Raw genomic sequence first — 12,494 nt, forward strand, 5'->3', positions numbered from 1 at the left:
TATATATATATATATATATATATATATATATATATATATATATATATATAGTATATGTTTATACAGACACACAGAAGCAAAGTAAATTCCCATATCATCCATATCCAAAAAATATGCTTTAGTTTATACTCAGTGTTTATCACCCTTCTGTCTAGAAGTAGATAGCATGTTTCACCTTCAGTCCTCTGGAATTATGGCTGGTTATTGTGTTGAGGAGAGTTCTGAAGTTTTTCAAAGGCATTTATATTTAAAAATATTGTTGTTATTATATATACCATTTGAAAGATGTATTGTTGTTATTATACATACTATTCACTTTTGACTCTTTTGTGCTCTGTGACTGACCAAATGAATGTACTTTGTTTATGATTGGAAACTAATCTCCATTTGAGAAGAGGGACTTTGTGATTGACTAAATGAATGTAATGTCAAGGGGTGGAGTAGTACTTGGAAATTAAAGAGTCAAAGGTTTCCCACCCTTGGATAACAACTGAATAGGCCATCTTCCCCAGAGTTACAACAAGCTTAAGCAAAGCATTTGATACCCAAAGAGAAGTCTTTTCTTCATCTTGGCCCGAGGCAAGTTCTTAGCAATCTTCGTTCCTGGGGAGACAAAGTTTATCAAGGCCACAAGATACATTGCCAGTGTCCTCATTGATTCATCCTCTGTCTGCAGAACAGTCCTGGGACCCCTGAAAACATTAGCAAGACCTTCTCCCAGGATTTCTGTAAACACACAACAAGAAAATCCTTCTTCAGGGCTTCTGAACCAACAGCAAGGTTCCAGGACTACTACAACAACAGCACTGTCCTTCACCAGTGGACACAATTCACTCTCTGTCTGCAGAACATTCTCAGGAGCTCTGAACCAACAGCAAGTTTCCAGAACCTCTGCAACAACAGCACTGTCCTTCACCAATGGACGAATCTGGCAAAACAACATCAAAACAGACAGACAAAGTACCGACATCACAGCCATGTCTCCTCAGTCCTTGGCAGCTCTGGGTGGCAACTCTCAAAAGTCCTGGGCAGCTCGAACTGGCCCTCAGCAATCCTCTCCATCTCTCTGCCTCCACGATGCTGTTTCCAAAAAATTCTTCTGCCTCCCTCTCTGCTTGTGCCTCTCTAAAATTCATGTCACCAGCTCCTCCCAGTTCAGCCCTCTCTTTTCATGTCAACAAGTCCATCCCACAAGTGGGATTCACAAACTTTGAGTTTTAATACAATCAATCCAAAAACCAAGCCAATAAAGGGGGATCTTTAAATTCCATTACTATTACAGGGACAAAACTCCCCTGTCAAGTGGCAGAGTCCTACTGTGGCAAAATGCCCAGGGGTCAAGTAATTGAGTGGTGACATGAGCAAGCAAAGGAATAAAAATAAACAGAGTACCCCAACTTTACACTCCTATTTTGGTGACAAAAAGGATCAAAGCATGGAACAAGAGGAAGACAGTGAAGTGAGAATTCCTGCACCAAAAGCTTCAACAAAAAATACAAACTGGTTACAAGCCATAGAGGACCTTAAGAAGCAAATAAGAGAAGTGGAGGAAAAACTGGGAAGAGAAATGAGAATGATGCAAGAAAATTATGAAATGAGAGTCAACAGCCTGACTGAGGAAAATAACACCTAAAAAATAGACTAACTCAAATGGCAAAAGAGGCTTAAAAGGCAATCAGGAGAAGAATGCCTTAAAAAGCCAAATTTGCCAGATGGAAAAAGAATCTCAAAAGCTCACTAAAGAGAATCATTCCTTCAGAATTAGATTGGAGCAAATGGAAGCTAGTGACTTTATTAGATATCAAGATGCTCTTAAACAGATCCAAACAAATGAAAGAATAGAAGGAAATGTGAAATATCTCATTGGGAAAACCACTGACCTGGAAAATAGATCCAGGAGAAATAATTTAAAAATTATTGGAGTACCTGAAAGCCATGATCAAAGAAAGAATCTAGAAATCATCCTTCAAGAAATTCTCAAGGAAAACTGCCCCAATGTTTTAGAACCAGAGGGCAAAATTGAGGTTGAAAGAATCCTACGATCCCCTCGTGAAAAAGATCCCAAAAAGAAAACTCCTAAGAATATTGTAGCCAGATCAAGGAGAGAATATTGCAAGTAGCCAGGAAGAAACAATCTGAATATTGTGGAAACACAATCAAGATAACACAGGATCTGGCAGCTCCTACACTGAGGGATCGAATGGCTTGGAATATTATATTCCAGAGGTCAAAGGAGCTGGGATTAAAACCAAGAATTACCTACCCAGCAAAGCTGAGTATCATGTTTCAGAGAAAAATATGGTCATTCAGTGGAATAGAGGACATTAAAGTATTCTTGATGAAAAAACTAGAGCTGAATAGAAAAATTCGCATTCAGGTACAAGAAGCAAGAAAAGCATGAGAAGGTAAACAGGGAAAAGAAATCATAAGGAACTTATCAAAGTTGAACTATTTACATTCTTACATGGGAAAATAATAATTGCAACTGATGAAATTTTTCTCAGTATGAAAATAGTTGATGGGAATGGAAATATATGCATATATATATGTCTATATAGGAGGGTATATGAATATATATGTGAATGTGTGTAAATATGTTTACAGGTATACTTAGATAGAGGGCACAGGACCAATTGAATAGGAAGGGATGATACTTGAAAGGTGAAATTAAGAGGTGAATATAATGAGAAGAGATGGAGAATGACAGAATGGGGTAAGCTATCTCCTATAGAAGAGGCAAGGGAACATGGTTACAATTGAGGGGAAGAATAGGAAGGCAAAAGGGAATGGGTCAACCCTATTGTCATTGAATTTGTCTCAGGGAGGGAGACTAAATAGGGTATCTCACCCTACAGGAGAATAGGGGGAGAAGGGGATGAGAGGGGAGGATGATGGAAGGGAAGGCAGGCTGGAGGGGAGGTAAGTTGGAAGCACTTACTTTTGAAAAGGGACAGGATCAAAGTAGAGAATAGAACAAGTGGGAGATGGGATAGGAGGGAGGGAAATATAGTCAGTCTTTTACAATATATCTACTATGGTAATGTTTTGCATAGCTAGACATGTACAACCTATACTGAATTGCTTATCTTCTCAGTAAGGGTGGATGACAAGGGAGGAAGGGAATGAATCTGGAATTCAAAATTTTAAAATGAAATGTTTATATATATATACTATTAATACTATTTTATATGTAATTGTGTAATTGGGAAATAAGATATACAGCCACTGGGGCATAGAGATCCACCATGCCCTACTGCAAAATTCAAAGGGAGTATGGGAGAAGATATGGGAGAGAGCAGATTGGAGGAATGGATATCCTGTGCAACTGCTCTTTTGGGGTGGTGGGTAGGAGAAAAATGGGGGAAAAAGTGTAACTAAAAATCTGGTGGAAATGAATGATGTAAACCAGAAGTTTATAAAGTATTTAGAAAAAAAAAGAAGGAGCTGGCAGCAGCAGGTGGATTTGACCAATCAGAAAGCAGATAGCGGCCTTGGGATACTCAAGTCCAGATAGGGACACATCTAGGTTGAATTGAAGGGGTTTCACTATTCTGGGGTTGTTATTTGATTGCTTAGTAGACCTCATGAATTATGTATATTATCTAACAAAATTAGAGCCTCCTCATTAGTAATAATTTTGGTAATGGATTGAGATTGCTTTGTGCCAATTGGCTGGCATTAATGAGAAGATTGTGAGCTTGCCTTACCAACAAATAGTAAGGTGAGACAGTTGAAAGTGTGTGAAATTCCCACTTTAGGGCTTTATAATCATGCTTTTACCTTCTGTGTGCGGCTTTTCTCTCCTTGGCCCTTTGTCAGATTGGGGACGCCTTTTCTCTAGAGATCATAATAAACTCTTTTCTACTTTCTACCTTAAAAAAAGAAACAAAGAACAAATCAATTCATTGGGAACATACTCAAATATCCCCAACCAAGCAACAAAGAAGAAATCTTGAAAATTAAAAAAGAGAAGAATAAAACTAAAAGCAAAAAAAAAGATAATTGAATTAATAAATAAAGACAAGGAGCTTTTTTTCTCAGGGGAAAAATAGTAAAAGACACAAACAGCTCCTCTATTAAATAAAACAAAAAGGAGACCAAACCGTTCATATAAAAAGTTTTAAAAAGGAAGTCAAGATTGAAGAAAGGAAGTTATCAGAAACAAGCTTGTTGAATGATATGCCACAAAAGTGAGTACTTACTTAAAAGCTTTCAAACAGACATACTAGAGACTGCAAGGGTCTGGGAAGAATAATTACAGAAAGGCTTGCATATACAAAGTGTAAAGTTCAAGGAGACAAGCTTACATTGGACCCTGTATTCATCTGCGGGATCCCTGAAGTGACTTGAGGTTCCTGGTGTTGGGGGGACTTCAAGCAATCCAGGGTTCAGCTGCTTTGAAGCTAGCATGATGGGGGCTTCAGAAGATGGCTCAGAGCCTGGCTGGGCAGAGGCCACTGTCCAGTAGGGCCTCTTGTCAACACCATCAAGCCTGAGTTCCTAGTGGAGGTGACTGGCCCCTGCCTCTGCTTCAGGGGTGATGGTCTCCTTCACTGGCCCTCCTCTTGTCCCAGGGTGGGCCCATTTCACAGATAACACACTGCAGAGAAACAAAGGAGGACAAGTCCTGAGGGGATGGAAACACCTTTAGATGCAGATCAGGGGGAATTCTCAACAAAGACAGGAGACATCAGTGGTCTACATATGGCATGGGAGAAAAAAGTCACTCACAATACCCTGGACTGAGTCTTGCTGGCTTCATGAAGCAGCTCTCACCCCAATAACTAAGCCTGTAGTGCTTCCTCAATGAATCACGGACCCTGCTTTGCCACCAAGAAGTGTCTAAGTTTCCTTTTGGAGGGTTGGGGGCAACCTGGAGGAAGGGAGTTAAATACCACCCCCCCTGCCCCATGCCATTTACACCCCCAGCCCAGTAACTGCTCAGTGTCCCCTCAGCAATAACAGGGAATGTACCCAAAGTAGTAATAACAGATGCCAAGGGACAGTCCTTGGGTGTTCAATGGGCAAGTCCCAATGCACACCTGAACCTGGCCAGAGGGAAAAAGGACAATGACTAAAGGTGACTCACACAACAGAAAGACCAATTTTCCTATGAAGGATTCATGCCTGGACAAAAGAGGTGATCTGCCCAGACAGGGGCACCTTGACCCTGGACCTGCATCTCCTGACTTTCTCTGGTCTGTCTCCTTAGGAGACCAACAGGGAAGGGGGGAGGGAGTTTCCTACACCAACTAATCAGAGCCATTCCACAGGGCCCCTCACAGCCAATGGCTACAGGAGAATGTTTCTAAGAAGTCATTGGGTAGCTTTCTTTCTCTCTGCCCTGCCCTTGGACAAACAGTGGCAACATGGTCCCCAGCCCACCCTCTCATCACTCTCAAGGTCACTTTATTTATTTATTTTTTGTTTTTTGAATTTTAAATTTATTTATTTTTAGTTTACCACAAGATTTTGAGTTACATTTTTTTCCTTCCCTGTCTTTCCCCTCCCCCTCCCCAAAATAGCAAGCCTATTAAATACCCCTTCCCCCAATCTGTTCTTATATTCTCTCCCATCCCCCCCAACTTTCTAGTAGGGCAAGATGGGTTTCTATACCCCAGTGCCTGTATATCTTATTTCCCAGTTGTATGTAAAAAAACAATTTTTAAAACATACTTTTAAAACTTTGAGTTCCAGATTTTTTCCCCCTTCTTCCCTCCTCACCCACCCCCGCTGGGAAGATAAGCAATTCAATATAGATTGTACATGTGTAGTTACCCAAATCATTTCCATAGTATTTACATTGTGAAAGACTGACCATATCTCCTTCCATCCTATCCTGACCCCCAATTATTGTATTTTTTTTCCTTTGACCCTGTCCCTTTTCAAAATGTTTGCTTCGGGAGGCAGAGCCAAGATGGTGGAATGGAAGCAGTAACTTTTTTAGGTCCTCCATGAATCCTGTCACTAAACTTTAAAAAGAGAATCTGAACAGACTTTAGAATTACAGAATCCATTGGGATACAGAACATAGCAGATTCCCAGCCCAGGAAAGTGCCCATGTAGATCTGGGCAGGGGGAGCGTGGAACACGCAGGGGCTGCACCAGCACAGACCAGAGAACAGACTACACCGGAGTGAGAAGAAGCCCCAACCAGCAGACTGTGTGATTCACAGTCATCTCACAGCAGGATGGAGGATTGGTTGGACCTGGGTAAGAGAAAGCACAGAGCCCACAGCAGGGAAAGCAGCTTCTCCTGGGGCTTTCAGCCCACAGCCTGGAAGTTTAACAATCACCTACCTGAATTTCCAGAAGCTAAGATGGCAAAGCAAACGCTGGTTGCCCTGATTTCCCCTCCCTGACCTAGAAAACCCAGATATAAATGTCCCACCCAGAGTAAAATCCTGAAATAGGGGAAATAGCCTCAGGCTTAAGAGTCACTGAGAAAGGGTACAACTGAGGCAGTAAGGAGTCTGAAGTGAAGGGAGGGAGGGCTCCCAACAAGCCCCACCTCACCTGACCAGCAAGAGCTCCCAAAGCCCAGGTTGGTGGAGTCAGCAAGCTCTAACAAAACAGGCCCAGATCTCAGCACTGCCAGGGGAATCTGCAGACACCAGCACTGCCAGCCCCCAGCTGCTGAGCCTGCCTGAACTGTAGGCCAGGGGCATAGAGGCATAAATCTGAAGTGGGCAGACCACCCCTCCCCCAGAGGTTACTCTGTGAGCCTCAGGGTAAATCAGGGGAAACACAGAGAATTTTGGCACACCCACGCACACATGCATATAACTTGGGATTCAATAAGACAAAACTGTTTACATCCCTACATGAGAAGCTGATACCTGTAAATATTGAAATTTATATGATTATCACAAATTTTAGAAGGGATATACATAGATAGAGGGTATGGGTATAAATGAACTAATCTGCTGATAAAAAAGAAAACCTTATTAAGGGGTTCAAAGGGACTGTAATGGGATAAAAAGAAAGGATGAGGTAGAAAAAGGTAAATTATGCTGCACAAAGAGGCATAAAAACATACTAACAAGGTGGCTAGGTGGCATAGTGAATAGAGCACCAGCCCTGGAATCAGGAGGACCTGAGTTCAAATCCACCCTCAAAGACTTAACACACACACACACAAACTAGCCCTGTGACCTTTGGCAAGTCACTTAATCCCAACTGCCTTCCAAAAAGCAAAAAAAAAAAACATGCTATAGTAGAGGGGAAGGAGAAAGGGAGATGAACATCATATGAACATTATTCTCATTGGCTCTGGTTCAAAGAGGGATAGACACAATTAGTTAACTTTAAGATTCTAACATGAAAAGACAGAAAAACTCATTGTAATAGAGGGAAAGGAGGGATGGAGAGGAGCACTGTATGAAATTTACTCTCATTGGTTTGGGGTCAAAGAGGGAATAACATACTCTGAAAGTATAAAAATCCATTGTGCCCTATAGGCAGTAGGAAGGGTAAGGGGGGATGAGAAGGGGAAGTGGTTAGAAGGGAGGGAAATAGTAAGAGAAAGGGTAGGTAAAGAGGGGAGGTCACAGGGAGGGAATACTAAGGGAGGTGGTGGTCAAAAGGAAAATCCTTAAGGAGGGGAAGGGAAAAGGAAGAAACAAAAACAAACAGGGAGGGAATAGGATGGAGGGAAAGACACAGACAGTAATCATAACTGTAAATGTGAATGGGATGAACTCTCCCATAAAACAGAGGCAGATAGCAGAATGGATTAAAAGTATAACCCAACAATATGCTGTCTACAAGAAACACATTTGAAACAAGGGGATATGCACAGGGTAAAGGTAAAAGGCTGGAGTAGAATATATTATTCGTCAGCTAAAGTAAAAAAAGAATCAGGGGTAGCAATTCTTATCTCACATAAAGCAAAAGCAAAAATATATCTAATTAAAGAGATAAGGAAGGAAACTATGTCCTACTAAAAGGCACCACTGAGAATGAAGAAATAACATTACTTAACATATATGCACCAAGTGGTATAGCATCCAAATTCCTAAAGGAGAAGTTAAGGGAATTAGAGGAAGAAAGAGATAGCAAAACTATACTAGTGGGGGACCTCAATATCCCCCTCTCTAAACTTGAAAAATCTAACCTCAAAATAAACAAGAAAGAAGTTAAGGAGGTAAACAGGATTTTAGAGAGGATAGGTATGATAGATCTCTGGAGAAAAGTGAATGGGGATAAAAAGGAATATACATTCTTCTTAGTGGTACATGGCAAATACACAAAAATTGACCATGTACTAGGGCATATAAACCTCACAATTCAGTGCAGAAAGGCAGAAATATTAAATGCATCCTTCTCAGATCATGATGTAATAAAAATCATATGCAATAAAGGGCCATGGAAAGATAGACTAAAAACTAATTGGAAACTAAACAATTTAATACTAAAGAATGAGTGTGGGTCAAACAAGAAATTATAAAAACAATCAGTAACTACATTCAAGAGAATGACAATATTGAGACAACATATCAAAACTTGTGGGATTCAGGAAAGGCAGTTATTAGGGGAAGTTTTATATCCCTGAGTGCATAAATGAATAACTTTGAGAAAAGGGAGGTCAATGAATTAGGCATGCAATTGAAAAAGCTAGAAAAAGAACAAATTGAAAATCTGCAATGAAATAATAAATTAGAAATCATGAAAACAAAGGAGAGATTAATAAAATTGAAGTCAAGAAAACTGTTGAATTAATAAGTAAAACTAAGAGATGGTTTTATGAAAAAGCCAATGAAATTTATAGACCCTTAGTCAATATGATTAAAAAAAAGAAAAAAACAAATTATGAACATCAAAATTGAAAAGGGTGAATCTACCTCCAATGAAGAGAAAATTAAAACAATAATTAGGAATTATTTTGCCCAACTGTATAAGCATAAATTTGAAAATCTTTGAAATTTACAAAAATATAAGTTGCCCAGATTAACTGAAGAGGAAGTAAATTACTTAAATAACCCCATCTCAGAAAAAGAAATTGAACAAATCATCAGTGAGGACCCTAGGAAAAAATCTCCAGGGCCAGATGGATTTACTAGTGAATTCTAACAAACATTTAAAGAACAATTGATTCCAATACTCTACAAACTATTTGGGAAAATTAGTAAAAAAGGAGTCCTACCAAATTCTTTTTATGACACAAATATGGTACTTATACCTTAATCAGGAAGAGACAAAACAGAGGAAGAAAATTATAGACCAATTTCCCTCATGAATATAGATGCAAAAATTTTAAATAAAATACTAGCAAAAAGACCACAGCAACTTATCACAAGAATAATACATTTTGGTTAGGTAGGATTTATTCCAGAAATGCAAGGATGGTTTAATATTAGGAAAACCATCAGCATAATTGATCATATCAACAATAAAACTAGCAGAAACCACATGATTATCTCAATAGATGCAGAAAAGTCTTTTGACAAAATACAACATCGATTGCTATTAAAAACACTAGAAAGTATAGGAATAAATGGAATCTTCCTTAGGATAATAGGTAGCATCTATTTAAAGCCATCAGCAAGTATTATATGTAATGGGGCTAAGCTAGAAGCATTTCCAATAAGATCAGGGGTGAAACAAAGACGTCCACTATCACCCCTCTTATTCAGTCTGGTACTAGAAATGTTAGCAGTAGCAATTAGAGAAGAAAAAGAAATCAAAGGAATCAAATTAGGTGAAGAAGAGACTAAGCTATCACTCTTTGCAGATGATATAATGATATACTTAGAGAATCCTAGAGAATAAATTTTTAAAAACTACTTGAGACAATAAATAAATTTGGCAAAGTTGAAGGATATAAAATAAACCCACATAAATCCTCAGCATTCCTATATATTCCTAATGAATTCCAACAGCAAGAGATAGAAAGAGAAATCCCATTTAAAGTTACTGTAGACATTATAAAATATTTGGGAATCTACTTGCCAAAAAAAACTCAGGACATATGTGAACACAAATTCAAAACACTTTTCACACAAATAAATTCAGATCTAACTCATTGGAAAAACAGCAATTGCTCATGGCTCTGTCAAGCTAATATAATAAAAATTATGATTATACCTAAATTAAATTACATATTTAGTGCCATACTAATCAATCTGCCAAAAAATTCCTTTAGAGAGCTAGAAAAAATAGTAACAAAATTCATTTGGAAGAACAAAAGGTCCGGAATATCAAGGGGATTAACGAAAAGAAATGCTAGAGATGGTGGACTAGCTATACCAGATTTTAATCTGTATTATAAAGGAGCAATCATCAAAACTATTTAGTACTGGCTGTGGAATAAAGCAGTGGATCAATGGAATAGATTGGTTACATGAGACTCAGCAGTCAATGACTATAGTAATCTACTGTTTGATAAATCCAAAGACCCCAATTTTGGGGATAAGAACTCACTATGTGACAAAACTGCTGGGAAAACTGGAATATAGTATGGCAGAAACTGGGCATAGACCACTATCTAACACCTTATACCAAAATCAAGTCTAAATGGGTGCATGATCTAGGTATAAGGCTGATACTGTAAGCAATCTGGGAAAGCAAAAAATAGTTTACCTGTCCAATTTATGGAGAGAGGAAGACTTTATGACCAAACAAGAATTAGAAGGCATTATAAAATGCAAAATGGATAATTTTGATTACAAGAAACTGAAAAGCTTCTGTACAAATAAAGCCAATGTAACCAAGATTAAGAGGGAAGTGGAAAATTGGGAAAGAATTTTTACAACCAATGTCTCTGATAAAGGCCTCATTTCTAAAATATACAAAGAACTGAGTCAAATCTATAAGAATACAAGTCATTCCCCAATTGATAAATGGTCAAAGGATATGAACAGGCGGTTTTCAGAGGAAGAAATTAAAGAAATGATTATGAAAAAAAATGCTCTAAATCACTATTGATTAGATAAATGCAAATCAAAACAACTCTGAGGTACCACATCTCACTGGTCAAATTAGCTAACATGACAAGACAGGAAAATGACAAATGCTGGAGAGGATGTAGACAAATTGGAACACTGATCAATTGTTGGTAGAGTTGTGAACTGATTCAACCATTGTGGAGAGCATTCTGGAACTATGCGCAAAAGGCTATAAATAATTTCATACCCATTGACCCAGCTATACCACTTCTAGGGTTGTATCCCAAAGAGATCATAGAAGTGGGAGGAAGACCCATAGGTACAAAAATATTTATAGCAGCTCTTTTTGGGGTGACAAAGAATTGGAAATTAAGGGGGAAGAGTCAAGATGACAGAGTAGAAACAGGGCTTCTGCACAGCTCCAGCTCCCATCACCACCAATTCATGTAAATTTTGACTCTGAACAAACTTTGGAGCAACAGAACCCACAAAACTACACAGAGAAGCTAAACTCCGACTGAGGAAAGCTGGGTACGCTGGCAGGAAGTAGCCAGCACAGGATGTTGAGAGCTTAACCCAGCACCACTCAAGCCAGAGGTTTTAGCATCAGAGAGGTCTGGGACTTCAGATAACTAGAAGCAATGGTGGTGTACAGATTTATCAACCCATAGATGCTAAGGACAAAGTGAGATGTCAATGCAGTGTGGACTTTGGGTTCTAGTAGTTTGCGAGTGAGGTCGGCCTTTGCTGCTGGGGAGAGAAGCGGCTGAGGCATACCAGCCGTGGAGCTGCAGCCAGGTGGCAATTTCAGCTCCTGGCCTACAGATTGTAGGGGGACCAAGCAACCAGTCTGAGGGATAATCGCTCTTGCTGTAACCTGCTTGGATCTGGATTGCGGTCTAGGGTGAGATCCTGGGGTGTGTGACCAGCTTGCCAGACTATGTGGAGGCTTCAGAGAGGGCACCCAAATAATACCTTTGGCAGCTGAGAAAACCCCATTGTTTGGGACGAAGCTCCCCTGTCTAGTGGCAGAGTCCTGCTGTGGCAAAAACCCCAAAAGTCAAGTAATTGAGTGGCAACATGAGCAGGTAAAGGAAGCAAAGCATACAGAGCAAATTTACACTCCTATTTTGGGGACAAAAAAGATCAAAGCATGGAACAGGAGGAAGACAACTAAATCAGAACTCCTGCACCAAAAGCTTCCAAGAATAACATGAACTGGTTACATGCCATAGAGGACCTTAAGAAGGATTTTGAAAACCAAATAAGAGAAGTGGAGGCAAAAATGGGAAGAGAAATGAGAAGGATGCAAGAAAATTATGAAATGAGAGTCAACAACCTGAATGAAAAAAATAAACTTTAAAAAATAGACTAACTCAAATGGCAAAAGAGGCTCATAAAGGCAATGAGGTGAAGAATGCCTTAAAAAGCTGAATTTGCCAGATGGAAAAAGAATCTCAAAAGCTCACTAAAGAAAATCATTCCTTCAGAATTAGACTGGAGCAAATGGAAGCTAGTGACTTTATGAGAAATCAATATACTATTAAACAGATCCAAACAAATGAAAAAATAGAATGCAATGTGAAATATCTCATTAGGAAAACCACT

Source organism: Petaurus breviceps, unplaced genomic scaffold, assembly GCF_028583685.1.
Source record: "Petaurus breviceps papuanus isolate PSGF00001 unplaced genomic scaffold, PetGlider_PUasm1.0 90417, whole genome shotgun sequence".
Taxonomy (NCBI): domain Eukaryota; kingdom Metazoa; phylum Chordata; class Mammalia; order Diprotodontia; family Petauridae; genus Petaurus; species Petaurus breviceps.